Here is a 10,084-nt window from a genome sequence, read left to right on the forward strand (position 1 = left end):
TTGACTGCTAAGATACGCCCTTAGGAGCCAAATCCCATGGACAGTTGATGGGATTTAGGTGCCATAAATCAGTTAGGCATTGTGACACTGAGCACAACAATGGTTAAATACCTTTAAAAATCCAGACCTACATACCTGAGTTTCTACTGATTTAGTCCTCTATATACCTAAGTTTCTGTACATGGGCCCTATATCCTACGGGCAGAGAGCGGCTCAGCACCTAGCTCGCACCGAAGCCCCCATGGGATTCACAAACTTGGCATTCCCCCAGCGATCCTTCCAGCAGGGCCCAGCCGTGTAGGAGCTCTTTGAGCACACCTAACCAGCAAGGAGGAGGTTGTTCCCCAACTTATACCCAACAGTTTAGGGCATTCATCTGGGATGTGGGAGACCTGGATTCTAGCGCCTGCTCCATATGAAGCAGAATAGGGATTTGTGCACGGGTCTCCTACATCCCCGGTGAGTGCTCTAACCACTGGGCTATTGAGATAATCGCCCCTCTGTTCCTCCTTGGTTTATTGTGGGAAAGGCTCAATCTGACCTAGGCGCCTAACTCCAGGAGAGGGTTCATGGCTGTGAATCCCCAACAGAGATGGTGTGTCCCTCCGGCACAGAGTAAGGCATCTAAGTCCTCTTGAGAGGCAGGGCTTCGAGACATTTCTTAATGGCTCACTTAGGCAGCTCCCTTCTCAGAGTGCTATCCTCTGTGGGTCACTTTTTAGGCACCTTACTCATGTAGCTCAGAGTTGTGAATTCCGTTAGGTGGCAGGGCAGCTAGAAGTGAGGGGGTGTAATACTCATCATTGCAACATTTAAGCCCCCGTTGTGAATCTAGTCCATAATGTGTTCTACTTTGATACTGCATTCACACCAGATTTTATGTGCATTGCTCAAAATAGAGCTGAAAAGGAACTATAAATGTGCATAGGCCTCATACTGGCCCGGCCCTCTGCAGAAGGCTGAATTTCTCCCACAGGAAGTAGGCCCAGTGCTAAGAAGGGGACATTGTTAATATTCACTCTTCAGAGTGTGAGATCACTTTGGGCCTGATTCTCCCCTCACATTGGTTTTAAATTGGTTTAGCTCCATTGAGTACAGAGGTGTTATCCTTGTTTTTTATTGGTGCAAAGTATGTTCTTTGCGTTCTCTCTTTAGCAGCCCTAGTTATGTAAAGTAGGAAGTAACTATAAATCCAGACTGCAGGTATCACAGAATCACAGGGTTGGAAGGGACCTCAGGAGATCATCTAGTCCAACGCCCGTAAATGTTGTGTAAAATAAAAGAATATGATTTATATAGAGAATTGTGGAAATGTAGGGCTGGAAGGGACCTGGATAAGTCATCATCTAGTGCATCCTTCTGCCCTGAGGCAGGAACAAATTAACCTAGACAATCTCTGACAGGCATTTAACACAACTTAAAAACTTGGCAATGGAAGATCAAGATAAATGGGAAGTTTCCTTAGTTTAAATTCAGATGACGACTGCACACGAGGAAGTAAAAAGGACATGGGGTTCAATAATTTATTTTGTTATGAATGGAAGAAATGGGGATTCAAGATTTCGGAATGGTAGAAAGCTTTTACTAACCCAAAATTAACTGGAAAAATGAAAGGATTATTCAATGAACAAATATGTTAAGCTAGAGATTGAAAATGAACTGGTAAATAATATAATCCTCTCATCCATCATATTTACAGTTTGTCAGTCACTGTAAATATTTAGGCAACAGTACTCAGTGAAAATGATGCAATGATTTTTCAAAGCCACAGCCTCTGCCTTCAACTTCCCAGTAACCACAAAAATAAAGTAAAATGCATGAGCCGGTTGGGAAGATTCATTCCACATGTAGCCTTAATCCATCTGTATTTGGGTGGTAATTTATGATATTTAATTTCTAGTCAGTGTCAATGCACTGGGCCACATATTATCATCACAATACACCAAACTGAAACTATGGATGTCTTGGGTCATATTTTCCTTCATCATGCTTGTTGGTGCATCATGGGTCATATTCATTGCTAACATAGCATATTCACTGATGTCAATGTGGTTATCTCAGGTTTGAATTTGCTCATAAGGGTGTATTGAATTTGCCCCACATGTGTTTGGTGGAGGCCTGAGTATCTTCCCCCAATTTGTGGATTGCTAGATGAGAGAGGCACATCTACCTAGACTCAAGCACCTATGTTCATGAGAGGATCAGCGCTTAGCACACTCCTCTCCTTGGCATCTCCCATTGGCTTGCTAAGGCAGCTCTCTAGCTAGAGTGTTGCCTTTAATGGATTCCATTCTAAGGCACCTATCACTCCCCATTCACTGTACAGAGATCCTCGGTACCTAGCTCAGGCTTTGTGGATCCCAGTGTTGTTCCTGTGATTTTCTAGGTGCACTTGTGGATCTGGGCAGAAGTATAAACACATTACAGTTGTTTAGCTATCAGATACTATGGTAATGGGACAGCCTAATTTTGGCAATTAATTGATCTTTGACTATTAGTGGTAGATATGCCCAATGGCCTGTGATGGGATGTTAGATGGGGTGGGATCTGAGTTACTACAGAGAATTCTTTCCTGGGTATCTGGCTGGTGAGTCTTGCCCACATGTTCAGAGTTTAGCTGATCGCCATATTTGGGGTCAGGAAGGAATTTTCCCCAGGACAGATTGGCAGAGGCCCTGGTGGGTTTTCGCCTTCCTTTGCAGTGTGGGGCACGGGTCACTTGCTGGAGGATTCTCTGCACCTTGAAGTCTTTAAACCACAGTTTGAGGACTTCAGTAGCTCAGACATAAGTTAGGGGTTTGTTACAGGAGTGGGTGGGTGAGATTCCGTGGCCTGCGTTGTGCAGGAGATCAGACTAGACAATCATAATGGTCCCTTCTGACCTTAAAGTCTATGATTCTATATAAGTACTACAGACAGGTGGGTATGCCCCTGTCTAGATGGACATCACAATTATGGCTCTTAACCCACTTAAATCCCACTTCAAGCTCAAAACAGCCTTGTGCTGACTCTCTGCTTTCACTCTTAAGGGACTCCATTGACCATCAAAAAAAATTTTGGAAGCTTTTTGATTTCTTCTCTTCTGTGTCTCAAGAGTTATAACTTCCTCCACCAAAACTTAACAGAGCAACCAGTTACTACAGGTCTCAAAAGCAATGACCAGTGATGCCCAGTGTAACTTTCTTCCAGTTAGTAACAGTTAATGGTGAACGATGAAACATGGAACAAACTGAAGCTGATGGGATTGTGCTTTCATCAGCACTGAATTTAGTGGAAGACATATTTGCCCCTAAACTGCTTTTCTTTGTGGAGTAACTTTGGTCAAGGCTAGTCCCATTTATTTCAATAGGACTAGTCATGTGAGAAAAGATAAACAAGTGTGAACTTCACCTCTCTGCAGAGAGTCAAGGAAAAGGCTGTTCACCATGGCAAGAGCGCTTCTGCAAAACAGGGCTTAACGGGTACATAACAGTCGGCCCGGTGCAGAGGGAGGGTGAATTTCTGCTCTGCAGAGAATGGGTTCTACAAATGGGGAGGACTGGAGACTAGGATACAAAACGCTCAGTAGCATCACCCCTTTGCAAAACCCTGTTGGGATATTTTCTAAGACTGTAAGGGGGAAGGGACAGAGAGGTTAGTGGGGGCAACAGGTAATGTGGCAGCTGGTGTTAGCCCACAGGAGCTTGACTCCCATGCTTTCAAAGTGTGGGGTATGTGGATAAAGCTGAAAAGTATTCTGAAGTCAGGAGCCATCTACGTGGATGACCCTGGCCTCTACAGAGAACTAATGTCCAAGCAAGAAACAGCTAAATGGATGCTCATGAACTCCACCCATCTCTCAAGATCCAGGTGAATCTCCAGAGATCTGTGAATTGAGTGCATGGGTGAGTGTGTGGTTGGGTGAGAGCATAATCCTCTACTGACTCTGGAAGGGAGGGCCAACTCCACTCCCCTCTTTTGGGGTCTCTGAACCTGGCCTGATCTCATGACAGAAGAATGGAAAGACCCACAAGGAGAAACTTGCAGAGTTTCAAAGCATGTCCGCGGGGGGGAGGGTGGCATTGCCTAGGGCTACATTTCCTCCTGTAACTGCACCTTAATTAAAGACTTAGGAGAGTATTCCCCAAAGTCTGGTAATATTTAGATACATATGTAGGTAATAGATACATATGTAGGTAATATTTAGATACATTTAATTAATTAATTAACAATTAATTACTAAAATTAATTAATTTTTAATTAAATTAATTAAACAATTAATTACTAAACAATTAATTACTAAAAATTAATTACTAAACAATTAATATTTAGATACATATGTCCCCTTAGAGTATTAATTTCGAGCTGATGTAATGGTCCCAACCTTGACTCAAACTATTGAAATATTGTATTTTCTTCCACCAGTTATTGTTCCTTTTTCTTTAGTAAGCAATTGACTGGGGTAGCTTTAGACCTAGGTTAGAGAGTCAGATTTAAAGTGTCTCATGCAGTATTTTTGGTTACTAATTACAGACTATAGTTCTTATAGATTGGGGGTTTCCAAGTGGCATCTTTTAACCTGTTTTTTAAAAAATCATTAAATTCTTTTTCAGCCTTCAGGCATGAATATTTATGCCTTAACACTTTTAAACTAAATGAATCCCTGAGAATAATACTACTGCCCTATACTAAATGAATGCAACGTTAATTAGACTGAGCACTCTATGTGCCTATTATTATGCATTATTTTGACTTTTTCCGCAGTAAATGTAAAAGCGGCAAAGAAGACTTACATGGGTTGCTTATTTATGTACTTGTTGAAATCATTTTCAGCTCATAAATGTGTGTCGGTTATGAATGACCATATACCACAGTGATGGGGAGACAGATAGATTATAAGAATATAACAGAACAGAATGATAAGACACACGGCTTGATTTCAAACAAACAGCAGCATTTTTCCAAAAAAGGTGAACAATTCTCTCTTTTCTAGATAGCTGACAGAACAAGATGGGATAGATGGAGGTAGGCAGTCACTGGCTTCTTGTGTTTCTAGGTTACGTGTTCAGTTTTTCAAGACTTTGGTTGCCTTTTTTATTTTTAGGAGGATAATTACTCTGCATAAAATGTCTTACAACAAGAGAGCAGAGAAGCAGCTGCATAGATTTTTCGGCCAAAATATATTTTCAGTCCCTATTTTAAATAATAAGAACACTCATTAATCAGAACAGATCACACAGATCACCTGACAGACTCAAATTTTCTTTTTAAACATTCATTTATAAAAATAATAAAAGCAGATCCCCAAATTAGAACAACGACATAGATTATAATTTTCATTTGTCATAATAGCAATTCTTTTACATATAAGGCATTTTTAGTGATGGATATCAGATACATAGATTACATTTTATAATATCAGATCATACATTTTAGCTTCTAATACACTTGAAATCACACTTTGATGGAGGGAACACAGTGGATTTTACGCACTTCACAATTTTGCATCTCATAACCAGCTTGTACTGTTAGTATCAGCCTGTGTTGAAGGAGAGGTAGTGTAAAAGCCTGGATCCTGCAAAAGTGTGTACAGCTGCTGCATTTTACATGCTGTGAGGAGTCCCACTGACTTCAGTGAGTCTAATCACATGTGTAAAGTTTCTCTTCTTGTTTTCAACCACCTAAGGACAACATTTGCAAATATTGCCTCAAGTTCTGGATGCCTCCAGTTTTGCATGCCCAACATAATGTGTCTGTTAGAGGCCTGATTTCAGAATGAGCTGAGCGCTTGCCTTTTGAAACACAAGTTTCTTTAGAAGAGTCTCAAATCTGGCACTGGTAAACTGAGGCACTTAAAGTCACAAGTCCCTTTTGAAAGCCTTGGCCAACTGGCCATTGCCACAGTGCAAATCCTTTTTGCAAGAAGGGTGAATGACCTGCCCGTTCAGGAAGGCTAACCCCGAGCCCTGCCCCTTCTGCAAGAGGCCCTGCCCCTCCCCCGCCTCTTACACACACACACACACACACACACACACACACACCCACACCCGCTGGAGCCCAGAGGCCGCCCCCTCCCCCCCCCATGGTCACCCCCCTCCCCTCGCTCCAGCCTCAGGCCCCCGAGTGCCTCCAGTCCCAGAGCACCAGGTGGGAGGTGCAGCCCCAGTGCTCCCAACCTCAGTGCCCCCAGCCCTGGAGCACGAGGCGGCATGAGCACCAACTCCAGCCCCATCCCCCTCACCTCGAGTCCCAGCTGCAGGAGCAATGGTCTCAAGTTGCAGTGGGGGAGGTCTAGGTTGGATATCAGGAAACACTATTTTACTAGGAGGGTGTTGAAGCACTGGAATGGGTTACCCAGGGAGGTGGTGGAATCTCCATCCTTAGAGGTTTTTAAGGCCTGGCTTGACAAAGCCCTGGCAGGGATGATTTAGTTGGTGCTGGTCCTGCTCTGAGCAGGGGGTTGGACAAGATGACCTCCTGAGGTCTCTTCCAACCCTAATATTCTATGAGTCTATGATGTACCCTACATGTTAAAGCTCTGAGGTTCCTTTGTATTGCAGAGCAGATGCACGAAAGCAGGGCTACTTCCCAAGCTGAACTTTGAGGGCCATGGGATCTTTGTAGGAGGGTGGAGAGCTTAGAGTAATTGGGCAGGGGGGTAAAGGTCATAAACGAGGGCAGGAAGAGGAAATAGTTTTGAGAAGTTTTCAGATGTGAAAAAAACCCAAGAGAAAGAGCGAGACTGAGGCTAAAGACAGCCAATTCTTGGAACAAGGTAGCAGTGACTGTCCTGAGGTTTCTGCTTACTTAGCTTCCGTGTGAAGTTTGTTACCAGTGCTATGAAAATTTTTTTAGTACTTCTTTTAAACAAAGTGCACCAAGAAAATGCCTGACTTTGCATGACTGACTTCTCCAAATGGGAAAATGATCCGCAAGGCTAAATATTGTGCTTCTGCTTGGCTATGGAACAGCAATTTAAAGAAATATAATATTAATAATTAATCATAATTAATCATGAATAATTGATTATGGTGAGGAGGATGCGATTGAAGGTGAGCACCAAAAATCAAGAGATACTTTGCATAATCTTGGCCATGGATACTCATGCTCAGTGATGCTGAGTGCCTGTATTTTCCAGTGACTTGATTTAAACTTCTGGGTGCTCATCAGAAGTGAAATCCAAGCTGAAAGTGTCTCAAACTGGACATCAAACCTGTAGTCACCCAAAATCAGAGGTCATCCTTCAAAGGTTTTAACCTAAATAATTAAAACTTCCCGGGAAGTACGGCACATGGTGTTCTTTAAGCAGAATGGCTGGGGTTTTGTTTGTTTGTTCACAGAAGGCAGAATCTGGGTTCTCATTTACACTCCCTTGTTGTTGCCCTATGTGATGTATATATTTCATAAGAGGGCTGTTTGTTTGTTTTCTTTTTTAAAACTCTCTCCATCAGGTCAAACCAAGTGAAGCAGAAACAGAGAGGGCAAATGTAACTTCACAGACAGAATTTATTCTGCTGGGGCTTCTGAACCAAACGGAGACACACACCTTCCTCCTTACCATGATTTTACTTGCCTTCCTTACCACCATGTCCAGAAACACACTCCTCTTGTTTCTAATCCAAGTGGACTCCTGCCTTCACATCCCCATATACTTTTTCCTCAGCCAACTGGCCTTCATGGCTATTTGTCAAACCCTGGTCATTGTCCCCAAAATGTCAGTGGACTCTCTGACTCCAGGGAACACCATTTCACTGGCCCAACACATGTAAAGCATCAAGTTTCTAATAATCCAGGTGTCTGTAGCTTTGTGTAAAATAAATAAATTGGTAACATTGCACAACGAAACAGCCAGGCCAAAACTAAGATTTCCTTGGTTTAAGTCTGTATGAAAACTGAATTGCAGGAAAGAAATAGGAGATCGGCATTCGCAAATGGGTGCCTAAGCACTGTACACAGGTTAATTAACTAACAACTTCTCTCAGTTAATTCACAAAATAAAAGGATTATTCATTGAACAAAGATGATGAGAAAGATGTTGAAAAAGGAATAGTGAAATGACAGTATCCTCTCATATATCCCTGAGCCTAGACCCTCGTCTACTATCAATCTATAACAGTGGATACTATCTATTATAAATTTCATCTATCATAATTTGCTGAACATTATTGTCCTAATAAAATGTGTGTAGCAGCATTGTATGTGAAGTTATAAGATTTCCCTGTATGATGTTATTGGCAAATATTCCAAACTGAGGTTGGCAAACAGGTCTCAAAGGATGTAAGCAGTAAATGGAGTCATCAAGCAGGAAGGGAAACAAAAGAAGCTCAAACAGGTCAGAAAAAAGCAGCAAGGAACATCCTTCCCCATAGATATTCTGTCTCCTGGTACCCAGCTGGAAAAGTTTTTTCAAGAAGGGGACTGAAACTATAAAAAGGATGGACAAACACCCCAAAGCATCTCTCTCTCTCTGTCTCTCTCTTTCCCTGCTCATCACATTCACTGCACTGAAGTGACAAAGGAAGCAGCTGTTGGACTCTGAGGGCAGGGTCCTGACCTAAACTGTTGGGACAGTAAGATTGCTGGAAGCATGTGGTTTAGAAAACTTTTCTTGAATCTAATGTAGTTTATTAAGTTAGGCACTAGTTGTGTTTTTTTTTATTTTTCTTGTAACCATTTCTGACTTTCATGCCTCATTACTTGTACTCGCTTAAAATCTCTTTGTAGTTAATAACCAAGTTTTATTGTTTTATCTTATCCAGTGCCTTCAAGTTGAAGTGGCTGGGGAACTCCATTTGGGGTAACAAGTTGTGTGTATGATTCCCTTACAGGAATAACAAACTTAACATATCTGTACTGTCCAAGAGAGGGCTGGACCTACATTTCTGGGGGAAGATCCTGGACTGGGGGTATATTGGGGTCACCCTGCAACATAACCAAGGCTGCTAAGAGCCAAGGTATGGCTGGCTGACTGCAGCACACACAGATGTAGCTGGGAGTGACTTGCAAGCTGGAACTTGTTTATGAGATGTCCAGACTGGAAGCTACTGCAGCAATGTAATGTAAAGGACACACCAGGTTAGAGGGCAGGGGTGACACAGCTACTTATTAGTCTGGATTGTACCCTGGATATGTCACAGTAACATAACAGAATTACTTAAATAAGACAGCAAGGAAGATAATAGAAAAGAAATGGTAAAACGATATAGCTCTTCCATGTATTTCCTGTATATCCCAGTACGTCCATCGAGGCACCAATGCGCAGTGCAGTGGTTTTGCACTTCCAGAGCTTGTTCTTTCTCCTCCCTCTCTCACTCCATCTCCTTTTCCTCATATAGCCCACAAAGTAGGAGTCAGTTTGATGAATTCATGCCCTATGTAGTTTTCCTCTCACTGGGTTCAGGATATGTATGCTCGTATCTACTATTATTTTACTGGTAAATTGCATAGTCAGTTGCTCAGCCGCACTTTGGTTCATTATGAAATATATCCAAGAGACCAAAGAACCAATGGTAGCTAAGTTCCCTCTAAGCTGCGCAGCTGTGGGGAATTCCTCTCCTCCAGCCCTGGACCCGACCCAGCCCAGCCATGGACATGCCGCGGCTGGGGGAGATGCGCCCCTTGTTGGATCATATTAAAGAAGTTCTGTATTAAAATCACAAATGAGTTTGATTCCCCATAGTTTAAATTCCAGGGTATTACTAATTAAGAGGTCTCTTGGTTTTTGGTCTCTTGTTTTTACTGTTTCTCTCCCTCTCTGTGTGTAACTTGCAAGCTGCTAATTGTGTTAGTACATTTTAAGACAGAGTCTGTTCTCAAAGCAATTCTTTGTAACACTACCCCTCACACAGAGAGAGACTCAAAGTAATACTCTGTAACAACAGAAACAGCACCCAGAGAGACTCCCCGCCCTTTTGTTGTATTCATCTCGCTTTGTTAATAATTGTGATTAAAATAGAGATAGAGGATGTATGTGTATGGATGCTTGGTGTGGATAATAACTGAATGATCAGGGAGGTGCCAGCCTAAGAATCCAGTGTCAGTCGGCTGAAGAAGGTGTCAAGTGGAAATAACCAGAGGACCCCCGGAGGGCAGACTGGAATCCACC

This window comes from Chelonia mydas, chromosome 14 (assembly GCF_015237465.2).
Source record: "Chelonia mydas isolate rCheMyd1 chromosome 14, rCheMyd1.pri.v2, whole genome shotgun sequence".
NCBI lineage: Eukaryota > Metazoa > Chordata > Testudines > Cheloniidae > Chelonia > Chelonia mydas.